The following is a 24,892-nucleotide window of genomic DNA, read 5'->3' as shown; positions in this document are numbered from 1 at the left end:
ACAAGTTTCTAGACTTTAAGACTCATGTAGAATGGAAATCCAGGAAAGCCATCAAAGTACCCTAAATGGACACTGGAAACATGTATGTGAAAAGAAGACTTATGGACTTTTGCAGACATGAGGGAATTGATCTTCAGACTCCACCAACATTCAGTCTACATAAGACAAATGTTGCAGCCCTGAGGATTAGAACTCTCAAATATACGTCAAGTTGCATTATCCATGCCAAGTCTCTAGATCCATCATTAGAAGTTGAAGCAATCTCAAGTGCCAGTTACATTCTTAATCATTCTCCTCATCCAGCCTTAGATGGAAAAACTCCTTTTGAGGCATGGTGCGGTAAAAAACCTATCTTGACACACTTTAGAGTCTTTAGTTGTCTTGCATGGGAAAATAGAGCTTCCAAGGGATGCAAGGCACAACAATTTCAGCCTTCTACTTTCATTGGTTATGAAGATGGTGTGAAGGCATATAGGCTTCTAGATCTTGAGACTCATTAGATATTTGTGGAAAAAGATGTATACTTTGAGGAAAGTTCACCCATCTTGTCCTCTAATCCTCTTCGCACATCATACAATGTGGAAACTGATAGTGATTTCAGTGATAGTGCTTCAAAAAATTCAAACACATGGGGTTCTATCGACAAATATAGTGAGAGGTCACTTCATCAGTTTAGTCCGCATGCATACATTGCCACAGTGATAGGTCCAGAACAATAGGGTACATCCAATCTTTCGAATACAAGGTTAGTGATAGATTTGGGGGACAGTATTCATGATCTGCATCTTCTTCTTGATGTATAATTACCTTCTTTAGTTGTCACAAGGGTTCCAGACTCTCTTGTTCATTCTCTACATGATTGATCTGCATAGGTTGAAGTGATTGTGGATACTTATGATCAGTAGTTGCAGCAGGGTTCTTCATCTATTGCAGAGACATATAGTTCTTTGGGACAGGCTCTTCAGCCACTTGAGCAGGTTTTAGAGACATCACTTTTCCATGGGATTCTTTCCACACACAGTGGAAGCATCTCATTTGTATCTTTGGCATTGTTTCTTCCTAAGGGTAGGAACACCATTTTGCAATCTTGGATCACCTTCTTTATTAGAGCAGTCACTATTCAGTATTCTTCTTTGGGCAGGAGAGCCCATCCTATCTCTATTCCTCTTCTCATCATTCTCTTATGCATATACTAGATGTATGTCATAATGGGGGGGTCTTGATTACTCCATCCATCCATGCATCCTTATTTATCTCTCTTTTTGGGGGAGGGTTTTTCCCATGAGGTTTTCCCTCGTTCCCCACTTTATAGGAGATTATCTGGTGACTGATCTTCCTCATTGGGGGAAATCAATTAGGTACATTATCTAATACAATATCAAAAAACTCTCCCAACATATTTGGGTAGGTACCTCCTCTACTTCTTCTTTACTATCTTTTGAAATTATAGAAAATCACATATTCTAAAAATTCATACCTTTGAGAAATTCTTTTTCATCAAAAAAACATATTCTGGTAGCACTACATACATTTTCTTCTTTATCTTTCAATGGCTTCAACTTATGCTTCACTCCATCCTTGGCCAGAGTGTACGTATTTGCTCATGCATTGTGTACAACATGTTTGTCAAACTACCATGACTTCTCCAATAACATATGACATATGTCCATAGGTATGATATCACATAGTACCTCATCTTGGTAGCTTCCAATCTTAAACTTTACTAAGTATTTCTCATTGACCATGACCTTGTGGCCATCTTGCACCCAAGAAATATGGTATGGATGCAAGTATTTCTCTCTCTTCAGCTTCAACTTGGTGACCATTTTTTCTAACACTACATTGTTAAATAGTACTTCCACCATCGATTATCACATCACAACACTTATCTTCACATCTACACCTTGTGTGAAACAAGCTCCCTCTTTGATCAGGTTCATTCTCACCACTCAGCAAGACTCTTTTATTAACTAGTAATTTTTCTCTTTTAGCATCTTTATAATATGATAATCTGACATCTTCATCAACATGCACAACTCTATCCTAGCCTTCTGTTCTTTGATCGGTCCTTCCTTGGCACTAGAATATTCAAATGATCCATTCCACAGTTTCTAGATCCTTTTCCTTTTCCTCTTACTCTATGATCTCTATTATTCTAATGATGGAAATGATTATAATTGTTTCCCCTCTGGCTTTGATTGCTACTTCCAGCCTCATCCTTGTTCTTATGATTATCATTATGACCTCCATAAGATCATCTACTAAATCTTCCACCGTGACCTCTTCTGCTATTCTTGTTGTCAAACTTCTTGCTCACTTTTTCCTCAACTCTTAGAGAAAACCAGTATGCCTCCTCAATAATATTCATTTGAATTAGACTCGATTCATCTTGAATACTTGGCCTTAACCCATTAAGATAATGAGCCACTTTCTCCTTATCAACTTTTTCATGGTTAATTCTAATGATAACTCAATAGAACTCTTCAGTATACTCTTGAACATATTTTTCTATTTGTTTCAACCCTTGCATTTTCTTCAATAGATCAAGCTCATAATCTATGGTAATGAATTGTCACTTCAGTTAGCTATCATCTAATCCCATCTAGTGATTTTATCCTTTCCCTTTCTATTTCACTCCAATTGAACCTCCTGCCACCAGATCTTTGCATGTCCTTTCAGTTTCACCTTCAAAAACTTAACCCTATCAAGGTCTTCAATATCATCATATGCAAAGTTCTTGTCTAGTTCATTGATCCAATCGATCAACTCCTCTGGATTAAGATTTCCCAAAAATGTGGGAACGTCAAACTTAGGTCTTTTTCCAATCTTGGAGATGGTCTTATAAAGCTTCTCTTCCTTAAGTCTTTTTTCGATTACATTGCTTAGAGAAAGCTTTCCAATGACTATAATTTTAATAGGTATTATATTTATTATGACTTTCAAATATGAGTTTAACTCATTATACGTTGATTAATGATTAAACATCAACCGACTTAAACACTTTGGAACAAATTATAAATTAGGTCAATTTTTTTTTGAAAAATCTCAAGAAAATAGTTTACTAGCTTAGCTTTCTATTAAAAAAAGAAAAATGGATTTATGATATATTGAGTTCAAGTTATGCTTCTCAAAATGAACGTATGTTTGAATTATGATTGATGTCACTTAAAAAATTCATAAACTATAAAATAGGTGACCAAATTGAATCAAACCAAATGTATCCACATGATATTTATGTTACAAATTAAACATGAAAATAATTTCCCCATTATCATTTGTAGAAAAAAATTTATGCGTGTCAAAATAACTATCACTCTTTAAAAATATTGATTTTTCATATGTACCACTTTTTGGTGTACAAGAAATTTTTTATTTTAACAATTTTTTATTTTTTTAAAAACAAAGTTACAAAGTAGGGGAAAAGTACTAAAAATCACTAGTTTATGTCATCTTCAATTATTAATACTTTTAGAGATATATTCACCCGACTATATGGTTTGTTTCAAAAATATTGATTTCAATGTCAAAATTGGTCAAAAAGTGAAACCCATTATTGTGGGCTCACCCTTGTGTTTAGAATTGCCTCTGGTTTGACATTTCTTCTTCTTCCTCCTCATCCTCACTTTTATTTATCATAAGAAGATTTATTCCTTTACACATTTTTTCTTCCAATGCTTGCATTTTTCTTTGGAGGGCTCCAAAACGCTCAGGTGTAACACCTACAACTCTTCTGCCACACTCTCTTCATGGAGGCATTTTTGCATTTTCACTAAAATCCTAGTGTGAACTGCCTCACAATTGGTGATCTGTCTATACACCTAGCCCAAACCATGGTCCTAGTGTGAATTGCCTCATAGTTGGTGATGTATCCACACACTCAAGAACAATAGCAATGATACCACTTGATGAAGGGTGCTCCCCTTAATACCATAAATACATAATAGAAACAAATAAACAACAACAAATGTGAGAGAAAAATATGGACTTCTTATCATCATAATAAATGCAAAATTATAGAATTCACAAGTACAGTATGCTAACCCACATGGGTACCTTCATTACAGTAATCTACATGGCTAAGCTACAAACTACCACCTAGAGCTATTTTATACAATATTTGGGCCTCTCTTAAATAGGAAATTCTATGCCACCTAGGAAGGTTCTAGACATTGAAACTTACTACCAAGGGATGATAGATCCTAACAATACATATAGAGTCGGCCAAATACATCTTTGATAGTTATTTTAGGAATTTCAAGTAGCCCATCTTTGGAAGACTATAACTCTCAAATTTTTTCTCCAATTGGCTATTATAACCACTTTTAAGAAATGCTAGCTCCTAATATATAGGTTTGAAATGGTGCAAGTTCCCTTCCATTAAATTTTCAAATTTCATCTGGATACTCTAAGGCCTCTAATGGTTAGTCTAAAAAAGATTCTCTTAAATTTTCCAACAAAAATCCATAATAACTTCTCTGATACTTAAGCTGGAGCAATGAGATTTTTATGGCAGGCTTACAAATCTAAAATGAACCTTCATGTAGAAAATGAGAACATTTCAATCTTGTATGTCAAACTTACTAAAAATAAAAAGTTCCCAGAAATAGCAACCCCTTGTCTACTAGTCCTTATCAAAATAGAAAAGGCTGAAAAGAAAATATTTTTCTAGGTGATGCAAGATTCCACTTACACCCAGGATGCTGATGCATCACATAGTAGTGATTTTCTTTAATTGAATATGTATGAGAAATCCATTTTTACTATTAATCAGATGATGTCACTTGTTTCTTATTAAATACAGCATGAAAAATCCCTTAACAAGGTCACGCTTAATAGTACTAGGAAGATCTTTAACATTATGTAAAGGATGAATCCTTTAATATTGTACCACATTAACATTTTTTCTTAATCTTTGGAGAGAATAGCCTACAACAATACTTTCTACCTCCTAACAATTATGGGATTCTCTTTACATGTTATGCCTTTAAAAAAATTATCATCATTGGTCCTCACTAGCCATATTTTATCGATCATGATGAAATAATGTGTGTGGCATCCCCACCATAGTTTTCCCCTCTAAAAATGGTTTCCACATTATCAGAAAACCTTGTATAATATGTTGATCCTTTTGGACGTTGAATGTAATAGTGTTTGACATTATTTTTAGCTTTTCATGTTGGTTGTTTCAGAAGATTTTATTTTGAACAATTATCAAATTTATTGTTGCAAAGGCTATTAAGGCTAACAAATATTTCATTTTTTAGTTATACAAATTTGTTATCACTTTCTAAGTAAGACTTGTTACATAGTACTTCTATGGTATTGACCCTTCAAAACTATGTTCTATCAATAAAATATCTTTTACTTTCTTTCTACACTTAGATTCCATACTCTTCATTCCTTTCTAATATCATTTTCTTTACATTCAGTATAATTGGTGAACACTTATAAAATATGAAGGAACCTATGTTCAATGTAAAAATTTATGATTGTAAGAACCTATACCTATACATAACTAAAACATATTAATTTTTTCAAAAATTAGTTTTAAAATGGTGTTCCCATTATCTTTTTGCATCCTTTTATTATTTTTCCTGATGATGTAATTGAATGTACATTTATGGTAAACAATCATAGAGATACAGTTATGATTCTTCATTTCTTAGTCATAATGACTAACACCATACATCACCATCATACAGGCATGTTGAAGAAATGAAGACAACTCTCATTAGGTGGTTGATGTTTATATGAGCAAGGTATTTCCTCATGTTCATGTGCAATTGTGGACCTTAACCTTTTCTCTCTCTTTTAACTTTTATGCATGCACTTTCCCTTATAGCTTTTTTATGTGGCTAGTGCATGACTTATATACCAATCATCATTTATCTTTCTCTCTATTTTGTATCAAAAGAACTTTTAAATGAATTTTATACATTAATTATTTATGTATGTATGTATGTATATATGAAATTAATTTTCCTTTTGATTAGCATTTGATTTCCCTTTAGTACTTCACTTTTATTGTTCTTTGAAATAAGAAAAGATAGCCATACTAAATGTTTAAGAGTGTATCTTATTACCTCTAATAAGTTATGTATAAGATCATCTAAAGCTCTATCTATTGGTGCTGGAAGAAAATAGGTAGCACTACTAGAAACAAACTATATAATAACCATAGTTTTCATATATATTATGTTCCTTATGACTTTCAAATTTGACTTTAGTCAAAAATAGTTTTGTTTTTCTTTCCTGGTCATTCACTAATGTCTTTGTTTGGGGTATGTGCAGGATCATTGTCAACCAAACTATGCTCTTAACTAGCAATGAAAAGTTAGAAAATTAGGGTTATGCCAACCTAACGTGCAATTTTCTACTTGTTATTAACCTTATATAAAAAAGGTGAGAGGAAAGAATCTCTAGCAAATTGAATCTAGTTTCCAAGTTTCTAGGACTTATCTCAAAAAAACAAAAATTGATTGGTCAAAATTTTGAATTTTAATGCAATATTACTAAAATTTCATAAAAAAATAAGAAGTATATGTATTTCTAACCACCTTAATCGAAATCAAATGATAATATTTTTTAATAATATTTTAGATATAAGTAGTAGACTCATGCCTGGATGTGACATATATTTTGGGTATTTTTATTCTAAATAAATAATAATTAATTAATTTTTTACTTTAGTATTTTTGAAATAAAAAACTCTCATGTCTAACCACCTTTACTAAATTAAAAATTTACAAAATTCAATTTTTAATTAGAAACATAGAATGTGATGCACCTTTTGGATTTAAAAAATATTGTACCATTTGAAAGTTCAAGTGGTGTGTCAGTTAGAACTCTATGTGTAAATCCATTAGAAAATAAGTAATAATTACTTACTAAACTCATAATTTGACAAACCTTACATTTATGGAAAGATGAGAACATTCTTAAGAAACCTTTTTCATTTCATCAAATTTTGGCGGACAAAGAATCATCAACTACATGTTTGAAGTAAAAATCACCTAAAAATAGGCCAAAAGCACATTTTTAGGATGTTTTTAAAGTTGATCATATAGGTTTGGTATCAAAATATATAGTAGACCTTAAAAATATATTAATTGTTTTCATTTAGTAATAGGATGGGTGGGAAAAAAGTTTGAATAGATGGTTTCAGATATTTCAAAACAACAAATTTTTAGATCACCGCTTTTTGGCACACCATGATCCCACACATACCCTTTGATGGTTTGGTAAAAATATTAAAGAAAGAATATAAAAATAAAAATTGTAGGAACAAATTATTTGTGTGCCCTTTTAACCAGATTTTTTATAAAAAAATGATAGATATAGATTAAGTTAGATAAATCTAAAGGAACTGTTAGTACCTAATATGGACATGACTTTAAAACTTCAAGTGCATAGTTTTTAAACCACTTCAAATTGAAGCTCAAAGTAGTTCAAAGTGGTTCAAAATAGCTCAAAATGCTCATGCGGGTTTATTGATCTATTTTGAGAGGTTCGTTCAAAGGTTTGATGGTTTAGTAGTTCAACATGCAGATTCAGAATCAAGGCTCATGCTCAAAATTGTCAACTTCAATTATTCAGAGCAAATGTATAGGGATCATTTAATCCAAGTTCAAATGAATTCACAAGAGGCTTCATAGGTTCAGAGTTTAGTTTGGGTGTTTGTTGATATCAGTGAGTTCATATGCTCATAATTTGATGGCTACAAATAAATTAGTCGAATTCAGAAGTTCAATTTTAAAATTTAGATTTATTAAAGATATGCCATTAAAATTATAGAGCCCTTGCACATGATACGGGAATTCACAGTTAGCTCAATGTATCAATACTTTTATAAGAGTGAATATGCTCTTTGGGATTATATTTACTTTTGTATCAATTGAAATTCTAAAGGTAGAATAATTTGATTAGATTACACAATTTTGGTGTGATAACACCCTGACCCATGAAATTTACAAAAGCTTAATTTGATTTTTCCCATGAAGTTTTTGGATAGTAAATGTGGAGGCATTTAATCAAAGAAAATCCATCCATCAAAAGGGAGAATATCAAAGGCAACCGAGCTTCATTTTGGGATTCAATTCAAATCATGAAGGGTCAATGAATGTATCAGATTCTAGAATTAGTTTTATCTTCATTGAGATCATATTTGGAGGATGACTATCTAATTAAATTTTGATAGCAATGGAAATAAATGATATATCTACTAGAACGCATTTCGAGCATCTAATAATAAAAATATTTAGAGCTCAAGTCAAGCTCCTCCAAGATCACTCACCTATGGTAGAATATGTTCAATGGGGTACCATGACTATATTTGAGGTGCCTTAGATCTCATCATGAGGAAGTATATTGAAATCTATGGTTTAACATAAAAAAAATCAACATTCATCACCTTTAGTATGTGGATATATGAGTCCATAATGATGATTGGAGACACTAAGTAAGTGCAATTAACATAAAAGAATATTTGTGTAACTCAATGAATATTGTAGATGTTACTATTCCATCAGGAATATTTTTGACCCACATTTACATCTGCATGTGAGAATCCCAAGTTACTGACAACAATTGGATGCATGAGGAGAATCCACAAAAGTTAGAGGTATGAACAAATGCATGAGCTCAACTAGTTCTCCAAAATTGATAACATAAGCCTGAATGATCACACATTTGATGTATTTGAACCTCACTTGGTGGCCACACTCATTGCTCCAAGATTTCAATAAGTGACTAAAAATGGTAAATGCCATGCAACACAAAGATGGAAGACCTTGACATCACAGGGCATCCTCCCATGCACAAAGATGAAATAACCAACAAGCACATAGAGATACTACAAGTGTTTTGATAAGACATGACATCATTGTCATGAGCTATGATAGAAGCCATCAAAGTTGATTTGGAGGAGCACATGATGGTACTAGTGTCATACATGGCAAGGGGCTTACTATGTCTATTATCACAACAATTGGGAAGGAACATTGCAATTTCAAAGTCAAGCATCATCAAAGAAGGAAGCCCAGTGATACTTGGTGGTCCATTTGAACCATAAATTGATTATATTCTTTGCAAGGTAGTAGCTTCAATGAATGCACCAGTAACACTAGCATTTGGCCTTGGGATTAATAGTAAAATCACTAAATTAGATTCCACAAGTATTAACCATGTCAATATGCTGATATTTTGGTCCAGCCTAATGAAAACAATCCACAAATGACAATTGAATTATTTTGTGTAAATATTCACATGATTGGATACCACCAACTGTAGAATGTAGTTATAGCCATATGTATCACTCTTTGTCTTCATAGCCAAGGCTAGAGAATTTCTATGGATTCAATTCATGTTGATCTAGAGAATACAATTTTATATTGAAGATGTTAGTTTTAACTCCTAAGCAACTTGAGATGCTTGGTATCAGTGATGCTATAGTCTACCAAATCTTTGGCAACCACAATTAGGATGATGTATCTAGAAAAAATTTTGGCCTTTGTCATAGCTACATAAAATGATAAAGATCATTCATCTTTTGTTGATCATCTCATTTTAGGTGCATGACCATAGGTGGTTATTTTCACTAAGGTTAGTTGACTAGTCTAAATTATTTAATTGATGTCCATGCAATCAACCCAAAATCTTAACTCCCTTTTGTAATGCCCATAACCAACATGGACTAAATCCACAAAGACATGTGGCAACTAACAGTAAATATATTATCAGATCGAATGAACCAAAGGTTACTTTACTTTGGAAAATGACTAGTTAACCCAAGAGTTAATAATCTAAAAGGAATGATTTGATGAGTCATCAACTATATAACATCTATCAACTATCACTTGTGCGTTTCAAAAACCTTAATTCTGATATGTCCAAAGAGCAGTCTAAAAACCAAAGGGAGATGATTTTGAATGATAAAGTATAAAGAATGATTTCAAGAATTAGTTTTGAAATGGAAGAGAAAACTGACAATAAGAAGATAGATATGCCTCAGAAAATGTGAAAGGGGTTCCATTCATTTTTTGCTTCTAGATTGTAGACTATGTGCTTTAGGAGGGGAGGAGATTTTCCAAAACTATTCCATTTTCTTGAGAAACTATGAGAGGCAAAGCATAGACAGATTTTTCCTTTCTTCTGAACTGTGTCTAAGATAGAGATAAGATTTTGATGATTGATGTAATGTTGTGAAAGGAGTTTCTATTTTCCTTTGAATAGTGGTTTGGTTGTAATGTGTAAAAGAGTCTTTGTGGTCTTTTACAGTTAGGGAAGGGAGACTGGAGGTTAATCACATTAAAAATTTGATTATAATGTATTTTTTTTCCATTGATCATGATCTTTAAATCATTTTCCATTTTCTTTGAAATTACATTCTGATATCACTATTTCCTTGTTACACTGTCATTTTGAAACATCTTTTAAAGCTTGGATTTTAATTCTCTCAAGAGGATGAAAGACATGTTTTCATTTTCATTATGTAATGCAGCATTTAGAAAATGAACCTTGTGTCATCTACTACTCTTTACTTTTCTTTTACTTTCAGTTATTAAGGGTTTTGCATCTACTCTATGTTTATCGATGCATGCTTGTAATCCTTTTGTGCTTTCTGGTTAAAAATGCCTATAATTAATTCATTATATATCTTATACAGGGAGCTATACCCAATAAAATTTAGAGGAAGGTTATCAATCCAATGATAACCTATCTAACTGTTGGTGTTGATTAGTCCTTTCACTTGGGCATTCAGGGTTAGATTTGCATGTATTTTCTTGGAGCACAATCTATTCACTAACAGGAACATATATCTAAATTATAGTTATTTACACTTTAGAATTGAAGGAAATTGAAAAAAAAAAAAAAAAAAAAACAATTTGGTCCTCTAAAAATTGATGTTAAACACATATCCTCAAAGAATTATGTTGTTGTCTTTTTGAATAAAAAATTACAATTATTCAAGTGACAATTACTCCTAAAAATGGTTACAATATATTTTTTTAATCTTTCTCTAAATAATATTTAGAGACTAAAATGAAATACTAAAATACAATAATTTGCATCTTACTTATATTTGTATTAGTTTTGACCTAAAAAGTGTTAGAAAGTAAAAAATTTTAAAATGTTGATCTTAGTGTTAAAGTTTGTCAAAAAGGACATTCAATTGTGGGACCTCCCTATCAATTTCATCATTCATCTTGGGGTTTTTTTTTCTACAATAGTATTGTTTAAAGATTATAAATGTACCCTATGAAAAAACCATGATTTTCATAGTTCATGAGTGTACCAAGAAGGTCCCAAAGTATTCAAAATGGATGATATTTTGATTAGATATATTCATCATCTATATTGTTGTTCTATTTTTCAACTTATCTTCAATAGAAATTACCTATTAAAGAGAACATTAAACCCTCAAGCGTGTTTGTGGTGAATATGTCATAAGTCATTAAGTGTTATCATCTCTCAAAGACAAATAGAGATCCATATAGATAACATTGGTGTGATTGTCAACATGAGTCCAACTAAGAACACTTCCCAACACCACATCCTATATCCTATAGTTAGATATAAGGAAATAGGAAGTCTTCATTCTCAACTAAATGATAAGACTTTTATCTTTTAAAAATATTGAGAATAGATGTGAAGTTCAAGTAGGAAGTTGTTTTTGAAGCATTGTTTGATTCAATAAAGAATTATTCATCAAGAATTCTTATTTTAATGTTGGCCATGCTAGGCTAGCCATTGTTAAAATAAACCACAAACAGAAATAAAAATTACATGAAAATATAAACAATAATAGAAAATAATAAATCATTTAGAAAAGAACACAAGACACCAAATTTAATGTGACTCACCCAATCCCTGGTCTATATTAACCAAATAGAAAGTCCAATATTATTATAATCCTATGATTACAAACAAATTATATTTAGTAATCCCTTACTCAATACTTCCAAAAGAAGCAATTTTCATATCACACCTTATGAATATCCCTAACCCTAAGCCCTTCTATACAAGAATTTTTCCACTTTAGGGTTAAAATTAGTTACAACATGTTGACCCTAAACCCTACTGAGGAAATATGAAATTTGTACAATAGTTCCTTGATTAGTCACCACAAACTAACAATCTCCCACTTGGGGATTGATTAGGCTCCACACTAAACAACAATCTCCCACTTTGAGACCAATCCTTTAGCTATGTCACTACTCCATGAGGCTACTACTCGATCAAACCACATAGGACTCTATTGTTCTTCTATTCTACTTAGTCTAGAAGACCAACCAAAGATAAAGAGGAGTTCAAATTCTCCCTTGTCACTACCTTTGTAAAAATATCTGTTGGATTCTAATCTATATGTATCATCCAAAACTGACTAAATAAAATGGTACCACAACTATATATGACTTTTTAATGCAGATTAGAATTCTTCACAAGATAAATGACACTCTAACTATCTATAAATAGATAATTATTCTTCTTAGAGTGCCCCAATTATTCTATAAAGAATTGAAGCCATATCATCTCATTAGTTTCCATGGTTGTCTCTATGGCAACAATGTACTCTACCTCTGTAGTGGCTAAAGTGTTGGGTATGTGCAAGATCATGGTCAACCAAACTATGGCCTTAAGTAGAAATGAAAAACCAACAAATCAGGGTTATGTCAACTTGACACATAATTTTAAAGTGGGTCTAGACTTTATATCAAAAAGCTATAAGAAAATAATCTATAGGAAAGTAAATCGAGTTTCTAAACTACTAGGCCTTATATGGAGAAAATAATATTTGATGGGTCAAAAGTTTGGATTTTAATGGAGTACTACAAAAATTTTAGGGTAAAAATAAAAAGTAGGTGTATGTCTAACCACCTTAATCAAAATCAAATGATAGTTTTTTTAATACACACACACACACACACACACACACACACACACATAGACTCATGCCCAGATGTGACACATATTTTTAGGTATTTTTATTCCAAATAAATAATTAAATATGAATTTTCTACTATAAATTTTCCAAAATAAAAAGAAATCCCATGTTTGACCACCTTAACTAATTGAAAACTTTACCAAATTAATTTTTTTCCCTTATACTAAGTGAAGGATAAAATATGACGCAACTTTTGGATTTCAAAAATGTTACACCATTTGAAAATTATAGCTATTTTTCAATTAGTATGTCAATTAACACTTTACAGTCATCTTTATTAAAAACTAACTAATAAATACTTACCAAACTCAGAATTTGATAGCAATTATATCAATGGAATCTTGAGAGTGTTATAAAAAAACTCTTTCATTTCATTGAATTTTGATGAAAATGATGTTGTCCAATGGCTACCTGAAGTCTGAATTTTAGTGAAACCTTTCTAAAACACATTTTTTGATTTAACCAAATAGATTTAAATACCAAGCCCGATTGGGTACCCAAAAAGTGGTGGTCAAAATTCTTTCAAGCATTCATAGCCAAGCCCAAATTTTTGAAATTTTTGAGGGAAACCACCCAAATTTTGGTTTGGGCATTATTAGTATTAACTATTATTATTGCATATGATTATGATTATTATTATTATTAACTATTATTATTATATATGATTATGATTATTATTATTATTATATATAGTAATTTATTATTATTATTACTATAATATATAGTAATATATATGACTATTATTATTAAATATAATATAGTAATAAATATGATTATTATTATTATATTAAAATATACAGTATTATATTATTACTATTAAATATAATATTGTCAAGAAATGCATCAAAAGGGGTCATAAGATAACCTGTGTCCCCTTTTGATGCATTCAAACCAACCAAATGTGTCCCTAGGGGTCCTAGGGCCCAAAGGTGCATATGTTGTCCACTAATGTGTTGAAATGGGTCATACATTAACCTATGACCCCTTTCAATGCATTTGAACCAACCAAATAGGTCCCAAGGAGACCTAGAGGCCCTAGGGACATATGTTGTCATGAAATGCATTAAAAAGGGTCATAAGTTAACCTATGACCTCTTTTGACATCCCTATGGGTCCTAGGGCCCTTAGCGACATATGTTAGCATGAAATGTGTTAAAAGTGGTCATAGGTTATTGTATGACCCCTTTCGATGCATTGCAAAAAATCGAATAGGTCTCGTAGGGCGCCAAGGGACATATTTTGTCATGAAATGAGTCAAATTCTACACATTCAAGAAAACCACATTTGTTGTCATGAAATGCATCAAAAGGGTTCATAAGTTAACCTATGACCCCTTTTGATGTTTCCAGGAGTCCTAGGGCCCATAGGGACATATGTTGTCGTGAAATATGCTGAAAGGTGTCATAGGTTATCATATCACCCCTTTCAATGCATTTGAAATAATCAAATAGGTCTCTAGGAGTTAGAGGGCCCCTAGGGACATATGTTGTCATCAAATGCATCAAAAGGAGTCATAGGTTATCACATTACACCTTTCGATGCATTCAAAACAACCAAATAGGTCCTTAGGGGTCCTAAAGCCCCTCGAGAAATAAGTTATCATAAAATACATTGAAAGGGTTTATAAGTTCACTTATGACCCATTTCAATGCATTCGAACCAACCAAATAGGTCCTTAGGGATCCTAGGCCCCCTAGGGACATGTTTTTATGAAATGCATCAAAAGAGGTCATAGGTTAACCTATTACCCCTTTCGACATATGTAGGGGTCCTAGGGCCCCTAGAGACATATGCTATCATAAAATGTGTCAAAAAGGGTCATAGGTGATCATATGACCCCTTTTAACGCATTTCAAACAATTAAATAAGTCTCTAGGGGACCTAGGGCCCCAACGAACATATGTTTTCATGAAAAGCATCGAAAAGGGTCATAGGTTTACATATGACCCATTTCTACATATTCAAACTAAACAAATGAGGGCCCCTAGGGACATTTGTTGTCATGAAATGAATCAAAAGGGGTCATAGGTTAACCTATGACCCCTTTTGATGTCCCTAGGAGCCCTATGGTGCCTAGGGACATATGTTGTAAAGAAATTTGTCAAAAGGGGTCATAGGTTATCATATGACCACTTTTGATGCATTTGAACCAATCAAATAGGTCCCTAGGGGTCTGAGGGCCCCTAGGGACATATTTTCTGATCAAATGCATTAAAAGGGGTCATAGGTTATCATATGACCCCTTCACATGCATTCAAAACAACCAAATAGGTCCCTATGGGTCCTAGAGCCCCTAAAAACATATTTTGTCATGAAATGTCTTGAAAAGGGTCATAGGTTAACCTATGACCCCTTTCGAAGTATTCAATCCAACCAACCTATGACCCCTTTCGAAGCATTAGATCCAACCAAATAGATCCCTAGGGGTCTTAGGGTCTCTAAGTACATATGTTGTCATCAAATTGATCAAAAGGGGTCATAAGTGAACCTATGACCACTTTCAACATCCCTAGGGACATATGTTGTCATTAAATGCATCAAAAGGGGTCATAGGTTATCATATGACCACTTTTGATGCATTAGAAACAACTAAATAAGTCCCTAGGTGTCATAGGGCCCCTAGGGATGTATGTTGTCATGCAATGTGTAGAAAGGCATTCTAGGTTAACCTATGATCCATTTTTATGTATTTGATCCAACCAAATGGGTCTACAGATGTCCTAAGGCCCTTAGGAACATATGTTGTCATGAAATGCATCAAAAAGAGTCATAGATTAACCTATGACCCTTTTCAACATCTCTAAGGGTCATAGGGCCCCTAGGGACATATGTTGTCATGAAATGCATTGCAAGGGGTCATAGGTTATTGTATGACAACTTTCAATGCATTTTAACCAAATAAATAGATCCCTAGGGGTCCTAGGTCCCATAGGCACATATGTTATCATGAAATGCATTGAGAGGGGTCATAGGTTAACTTATGACGCCTTTCTACCCACTCAAAGGAACCAAATAGGACCCTATGCATCCTAGGGCCCCTAGGGCCATATGTTGTCATGAAATGCATCAAAAGGGGTCATAAGTTATCAAATGACCCCTTTTGACACATTCAAAACAACCAAATAGGTACCTTGAAGTCCTAGCCCTAGGGACATATATTGTCATGAAATGCATCAAAAGTGGTCATAAGTTAACCTATGACCCCTTTCAAACCATTTGAACCAACCAAATAGGTCCTTAGGGGTCCATGTGACCCTAGGGATATATGTTGCAATGAAATACATCAAAAGGGGTCATAGGTTAACCTCTGACCCTTTTGCACACATTCAAACAAACCAAATTGTTCCCTAGGTGTCCTAGGGCCCATATGGACATATTTTTTCATGAAATGCATCAAACTTCTGACCCCTTTCAATGCATTCCAACAAACCAAATAGGTCCCTAGGGGTCCTATGGACACTGTGAATATATGTTGTCATGAAATGCATTGAAACATGTCATAGGTTATTGTATGACCCCTTTTGATGCATTCAAACCAATCAAATGGGTCCCTACGGGTCCTAGGACCCCTAAGGACATATGTTGTCATGAAATGTGTCAAAAGGGGTCATAGGTTAACCTATGATCTCTTTTGATGCATTCAAACCAACCAAATAGATCCCTAAGGTCCTAGGGACATTAGAGACATATGTTGTCATGAAATGCATCACAAGGGATCATAGGTTATCCTATGACCCTTTTTGATGCATTCAAACAAACCAAATAGGCCCTTAGGGTCCCTAGGGCCCAATAGGAACATACATTGTCATGATATGCATCAAAAGGGGTCACAGGTTAACCTATGACCCCCCTTGACATCTGTAGGTGTCCTAGGGCCCCTAGGGAGATATGTTGTCATGAAATGCATCAAAAGGGGTCATATGTAATCATAAGACCCCTTTCGACAAATTGAAAACAAAAAAAATGGTACCTAGGTGTCCTAAGGCCCCAAGGGACATATGTTGTTATGAAACACATTGAAAGGGGTCATAGCTTAACCTATGACCCATTTTATTGCATTTGAACAAAAAAAATGGGTCCCCGACCCTAGGGCCCTTAGGGGTATATGTTGTCAAGAAATACATTGAAATGAGTCATAGATTAACCTATGACCCCTTTTGACATCCCTAGGAGTCCTAGGTCCCCTGGGGACATATGTTATCATGAAATACATCGAAAGGGCTCATAAGTTATTGTATGACCCTGTTCAATACATTCGAACCAACCAAATAGGTCCCTAGGAGTCCTAGAGTGGCTAGGGACATATGTTGTCAAGAAATGCATTGAAAGGAGTCATAAGTTATCGTATGAGACCTTACAACCCATTCAAAAAAACCAAATAGGTCCCTAGGGGTCCTAGGGCCCCTACAAATGTATGTTGTCATGAAATGTGTCAAAAAGGGTCATAGGTTGACATATGATTCCTTTCAACACATTCAAACCAGCCAAACACATTCAAACAAACTAAATACGTCCCTAGGAGTCCTAAGGCCCCAAGTGACATATTTTTTCATGAAATGCATCAAAAGGGGTCATAGGTTATCCTATGACCCCTTTTGATGCATTCAAATAAACTAAATAGGTCCCTAGGGATCCTAAGGACACAAGGGATATATGTTGTCATGAAAAGGGTCAAAAGGTGTCATAAGTTATCGTATGACCCCTTTCAATGTATTCAAACCAACCAAATGGGTCCCTAGGGGTTGTAGTACCCATGGCACATTTATTGTAATGAAATGTAATTAAAGGGATCATAGGTTAACCTATGACCCCTTTGGGCACATTTGAATGAACCAAATAGTTCCATAGGGGTCGTAGAGACCCTAGGACATATGTAATGCATCGAAAGGGATCTTAGGTTATCATATGACCACTTTCAATGCATTCAAAACAACCAATAGGTCCCTAAGTGTTCTATGGCCTCTAGAGACATATGTCAACATCAAATGCTTTGAAAGGGGTCATAGGTTAATCTTTGACCTCTTTTGATGCATTCAAACAAACCAAATAGGTCTCTAGGGTTACTAGGGCTCTTAGGGACATATGCTATCATGAAATGCATGGAATGGGGTCATAGGTTAACCTATGAACCCTTTTGACATATTTGAAGCATCCAATTAGGTCCCTAGAGATCCTAGGGCCCCTAGTGACATATGCTATCATAAAATGCATTGAAAGGGTCATAAGTTATCATATGACCCCTTTCAATGGATTCAAAACAACCAAAAATGTCCCTAAGTTTTGCATGGCCCCTAGGGACATATGTTGTCATGAAATGCGTTGAAATGGGTCATAGGTTAAATTATTACCCCTTTCAATGCATTTCATGAAATAAATAGGTCCCTAGTAGTCCTAGGGCCCCTAGGGACATATGTTGTCATAAAATGCATCGAAAGTGGTCATAAGTTACCCTATGAACCCTTTTGATACATTCAAACAAATGAAATAGTAACCCAGGGGACCTAGGGCACATAGGGACATATGTTGTCATGAAATGCATCAAAAGGAGTCATAGGTTAACTTATGACCTCTTTCGATGCATTTGAAGCAACCAAATGAGTCCCTAGGGGTCCTAGCATCCCTAGAGACATATGTTATCATGAAATGCCTTGAAAGTGGTGAAAGGATTCAAAGCATTCAAAAGAACCAAATGGGTCCCTAGGGGTCCTATGGCCCATAGGGATATAAATTGTCATAAAATGCACCAAAATGGGTCATAGTTTAACCTATGACCCCTTTCTACTTATTCAAACTAGCCAAATAGGTTCCTAGGGGTCCTAGTGCCCCTAAGGACATATTTTGTCATGAAATGTGTTGAAAGGGATCATAATTTATTGTATGGCCACTTTTGATACATCAAAAACAACCAAATAGATAACTACGACACCTAGGGCCCTTAGGGCCTGTTGCCCCACTTTTCACCATGTACAAATTTTTTAAATTGGAAAATGCACTAATGTCATGTTTTGTCAAAGTTTGGTCAATAGGTTTTTCCTCTGTAGATGCTAAGTTTCTCCATCGAGTTTTCATATTTTCCCTTCTCCCGTGTCACATAGAGCCCAGTTGGGTATTTCTTGATTGTTGTGAGCCATAAAGGATAGTTTAGAACCATACCTAATGGGGATTCTCGAATTGTGCTTCATCAATTGATTTTCTTGCAACTCATTTGATTTGGAAATAGAGAAATTGAATTAGCAGAAAAATAGGTTCCGGCTTCTAATTAGCAAGGATTTCGCACCCCAAAGGTGAAATTCAACAAATACTAGCAAATGCTATTGGCGAGCTTTATTGAAGTAAGGAAAGAGCTTCTTCATGGCGGACTCTGAAGTCAGAAGTTAATTTTCCGAAGAGGTGTATGTAAAGGAATTAAGAGAGCCATGGGTCCCACCTCTCACTTGCAAAGTCGGTTTTGAGTTTTTTGGAGGCTTGAAATAAAGTGAATAGGGCAAAAGATGTAAAACAATGGGCCTGGGTAGAAAACAAAGTTTGTTCTTCTCCATAGCGGGTTTTCACACACAGAAGGTGAAAATTTGCAGTGATCCATAAATGCTATCTGTAGGCTGAAACAAGGAAAGGTAAGCCATGTTATGGTCAAATCATTCAGAATTCTCATGTTTTCATAATGGAAATTATGCAAAACTTATTAAGATGATAAGGATAAACATCGTCAGAAAACTCAGAAGTAGTTGCTCCTCTGGCGGTCTTTGACCCAAGAGGTAAATTTTCCGCAAAGGCCTAAATGGAAAGGTAAAGTTACTAGCTAGCCCCATTTTTCACTCGTGAAGCCTCTTTTATGTTTCTCGAAGGTTGTTAGCAAAGTGCTTAAGGTAGAAAGGTAAAAGCGAAAGCTTAAGAGGAAAATCGAAAATCTACTTCTCCACTATGGGTTTTCTACCCTCGAAGGTCATTTTATGCATGTGAAGGAAAATCATTCTTGCAAGCATGGTAAGTATGTGAATTGATTGCAGATTATTTTGGACAAGTTAATAGAAGAAAACTAGTGAATTGGTAAGGCTTTTGCAAGTAGAATTAAGTTAAGCATATTTTGCCCTAGGAAGTTCTCCGTTCTTAGTTTTCTGGAAGATAGGTGAAAATGGAAAGTAAACTAGTAATTAATGAGAGTCACCATTGAGCCAACAGAAATAGGGAAAAGACAAAGATAAATCCATTAGAACCTTTACATCCACCAATCCAAAAAATTTACCCTTAATTTTGATTGTGTCGCGCAATTTATGAAATTCAATGGGAAAATCTAGGGTTATTTTATAAAGAGGGAAGTAACAGATTTTTTGAACTACCATTTTAATGTTATACTATTGTACTGGATAGTGCTTTCAAGTAATTTTCAAAGTTATAGAGTTGCTTCTCGTATCATCTACAATTGTTTGAATTTTTTCTATCACACATCAAATAAAATGGCAACAAGATTCACGAGTTTTGATGGATTGGGTGGAGTTAAGTCAGCATGGTTGACTATCACAGATACTTCACTCCATTTTTATGATATGCAAGATTTTCAAAGGAGATTAAGAGCAAAGCCAGATCATCCCATAATGGAGAAACTTTGGGGAAGTGGATTCATGGAAGTAGCTGGGTTCCCTGTAGCAGTACAAGCCCTGGAGTTGATTTTGGAATGCATCAATCATGATAACCTGGATACAAATTAGATTCTATTGCCTAACCAAATAGTGTTGATTTCAATTGATCGTCAAGCAGTCGTGAATTGCTTGCGAATTCCAAAACAGGATGAGTTCTCTGATTTAACGATGAGTGGAGTCATGTCTGAGTACTCTTTGAAGAAGATGGTTTCGAGGAGGGAGATCATGCAGTCTTGGTTTCAAAAGCCAAGGGGAGCTAAGAGTAAAGTCCCTAAAACTCTTTTCGGCACAAACCTCAAACCAAAAATTGTTGACATTTTGGTTCTATTGCATCGACTCAAAGGTGAGGTAGAAGCTTTTAATTTTGTAGAGAAGTACTTCTTTTTGGTGCAAGTTATTTGCTCAAACACACAGTATATTGATTGGGTGTATGAGGTCAGTGAGCATCTTTCTAGGGCTCTCAGTCAGCCAAGTTTTATAATTCATTTTATATGTCCTCTTTCTTGATATACATGTTGGCTTCTCTTCAATTATGGTTTTGACTCCCTAGAATTGAGAATTTTCCTAATAATGTAAAAAGTTATGAGTTTTATCCATGCTTGCAATTATAGAATAGTTATGCAGAATATATCTGGGTAAATGATGCATTCACCATGAGGATTTGCAGGGAACTCCAAGAGTGTCCAGAGTAGAGATTCAGTCCGAAAGCGAGGGCGACCATCGATCAATTTGGCAGTTATTTCATTCAGTTCTCATCATTTTCTTATTTGCATCTTGCAGCGTTTGATGGTTTTCCAATGAAGCTGACCAGGTATCTAGATGATATGATCGTTCTCGTGGAGATAGTGAGGCAAGAAATTCAAGTGAACGTGTTGAGTGCCAGCTTGAGGAAGAAAGGGTATGAATTCCCTATAATAGTTGGAGCATACAGTTGTGAAACTAGGTCAGATGCAAAGAATATACTCAAAGCATTTGAGAGTAAATACAAAATGGAAGAGTATGAAGCAGTAAGGCCCCTATTTGATCCTAATGGATATGTTAGAGATGTGCTCCAAATTGGAAGCATAATCAAACATGTGACAACCATGGAGGATTATTGGGTAGATTGTAAAAATGAACTGGAGAGTCAAGATCGTGCCTTTGCCAGATTTACAATTGATTAGTTAAAGACATATGGTATAAATTTAGATGGGGAGGGATTGGAAGATGATGGTCAAAGTATGTACAGTAATACATATTTGACTAAGTTGAGGAATACTCCCATTAGTTCCAAACCATATGTTGAAATAGAAGAAAAATTTGATGTCATGATGGCAAGAATTATCAAAAGGACTGGGAAGTGGGTTGAGTGGACAGCTAAGAAAAGTTAGAGCAAGAGCAAAACTACTCAAGCTTCTCTAGTTGCAGCTACTCCCACTTCATCTCAAAGTGCCACACCCAATGCTACTACTACACCTGCTCAAGGCCCATCTCAATCCATAGGCGAAGGTGATCAACCCCCAGAGAAGAATGTTCCAATAGCCCCAACTTGTCAAGGTGGATCACTACTAGTCATTGGAGCTCAAGCTAAAGCTGAAAAAGAAACAGAAGAATAGAAAGATGGATCTCCTGCTCCAGTCTCACCTCCACATATCACTCCAACTCTATCTCCTCATGTTGCCCTTGTCTTATCCCCTCATCATAGCCCTACTCCATTTGTAAGTGCTCCTGTTCTTAAGCCCGTTGGTTCTCCTATTCAAATAGTGGAGATTGAAGATAATAAAAGTAGTAGTAGTGAATCCACTAAGTTTGATGAAGTTGCAAAGAAAACTCAAGAAGAGAAGAAAGCTCCAAGTTCATCTAGGCTTCTTTCTCGAGATCCAAAGACCCCCTTTTCTACAACTATAACAACAACGACTCAAATGAAGAACAAAATGTTCAGCATTGAATCACTTGGAATAGCCTCCAAAGTGATTAGTACAGAGTCTTGGCTTGAAGATACTTTGGAGAAGAAGAGGAAAAGAAAAGATGAAAGTTTTCCTTCAAAGGATGTTGTATCTCAAGCGGTTCGCTCAAGATCTTCCATAGTAAAAGCTAAAAAGTAGAAGACCTTGTCAATATTGGGATGAGATCCAAAAATAGGGCACTTAACTATGGAGGTAGAAAAACCAAACAACGTAGGGAGAATTGAAGATATGACACTAGAGGACTTCACTCTACATTCAATTGATCTCGAGGAAGCTAGGCATGATACAAAAGTGGGTCTATGGAGATCAAGTAATGAGGTGATAGAAGGAAAATTGAGAGCCTCAAATTGTCAAAAATCAGAATGAAAGTAGAGATTGAAGAGTTGAAAAGATTTATCAGGCAACTAGTTGTTCCATTGGCACCCATTACTGGCATACTTGCTACTGAGAACCCTACTACAGAAGAAGTGCAAGACTTCATCTCGCAGCTCCAAAAAGATAGACATTTTGGCCAGATCAGAAAAGAATGGATTGAGAAGCTTACTATAGATGGAGCCATTTTGATTGATCAAATTGAAAATGTTATCCTTTGGCTAGAAATTGAGAAGGATAATATCAATTCTAATCACAACACTTTGGCCGTAGAAAAAGTAAGGTGTGATGAATGCTTTTTATCCTAAATATGGTCATCCAAATGAAGGAAAAAGAGGTAGTTGAAGCGAATATTTTGAAGAAGGGGACTGAGCCTTTGTTCGAATGGCTTCAAAACATGCAATTCAAGGAGGAGATGATTCAAGAGGCAGAGGAAGGACTCAAAGAATCAAAAGGAAAGGGTGAAGAAAATCTGAGACAGAACATTTGAGCTCATGCAAGGATTACACACTGATCCACAAAATAGTGGGCAAGGAAAGGCTCTCATTGGGGTGGAAGTAATGAAAAATAACTTCTCCACATACTTGAGTAATCTATCTGGGATGACATCAAGTGGTCCAAACAGAGTGGTAGAGTTGCAGACACTTGGTGGATACGTACATGTGGCATCTGAAGAGTTGACAAGTCAGTTGAATGCAGCAAAGGAGTTGGCTCAAGAGAATTCAAGGTGGCTCTTAAGATTCACCAATGTACATGTGCCTAGTCAGGAAGAATGATCCCAATTATAGTGCCTACCAGAACATATAGGGAAAAAATTAAAAAAGGAAAGAAATCTAAGTGATTTATTTAACACTCCCTCTCCGTTTCCTGATATAAATTTTGCAAATTTTGTAAATTTTTGTAATTTGATGAACTAGCATCTTGCCATTTGTCATATTCAGAAGATGAACCAATTGAAATTCCTATTGTAACAGTCATCTCTCAACCCTATATGTATGAAGTTAAATGATTAATGAAGGGTCGACAAGATTTTGGTGTGAAGTACTATTTGTTGCAGAGATAATTGAATGGCACTTTGTTTCAATCATTTTCTGTTCCAATAGGTATTGTGATTAGGTAGTATTTCCTTTCTATGTTGCAGAGAACTGAGGAAGGATAGAGTTTCATTTCCCCTTTTTTACAGAACACGAATGAATGTAATAAGTATTGTTACAATTCATTTGATGAAAGGATGTTATTAGTTTCTCTTTTTCCAATTCATCAGTTGTAGTTTAGATTTGATTTTCAACTTATTTTAGTTTTGTACGAGTGGAATTATGAATTCATAGGAAATGTGTATGCGTGAATGCGTTTTAGTATTGTGAAGTATTCTTGCTTGAATTAAGTTCTAGTTAGGCTTAATTTGGTTTGCCTCTTTTGCTCTCGGGTTAAGAGCATACCCCACATTAGTCTTAGGAATAAAACATAATTCTTTGAACATCATTCACATAGGGAGTTGTACCTCAATTCAGAGGGAAACTAGATATTCTTATAAATGGTTTCTCAACTATTGTGTAAAGTTGTTCTTTGTTATAAGTTTGGGCACATAAAAAGAGGAAAAGAAGAAGGAAAAATATGTTTACCAACAGGGACATATTTTGTTGTGAAATGCATTGCCAACCTACGACCCCTTTCAATGCATTCAAACCAAGCAAATAGGTCCCTAGGGATCCTAGGGCCCCTAGGGACATGTTGTTATGAAATGCATCAAAAGGGGTCATAGGTTGTCATATGACCCCTTTCGATGCATTCAAAATGACCAAATAGGTCCTTAGGGGTCTTAGGGCCACTGGGGACATAAGTTGTCATGAAATGCATTGAAATGGGAAAAAGGTTAACCTATGACCCCTTTCGACACATTCAAAGCAACCAAATAGGTCCCTATGGGTCCTAGGGCCCCTAGGAACATATTTTGTCATTAAGTGCATCAAAAGGGGTCACAAGTTATTGTATGA

This window comes from Cupressus sempervirens, chromosome 11 (genome assembly GCF_028749045.1).
Source record: "Cupressus sempervirens isolate cs-2001-9-10 chromosome 11, ASM2874904v1, whole genome shotgun sequence".
In the NCBI taxonomy this organism is placed as follows: domain Eukaryota; kingdom Viridiplantae; phylum Streptophyta; class Pinopsida; order Cupressales; family Cupressaceae; genus Cupressus; species Cupressus sempervirens.
The sequence above is the reverse complement of the archived record's forward strand: the minus strand, read 5'-3'. Positions refer to the sequence as shown.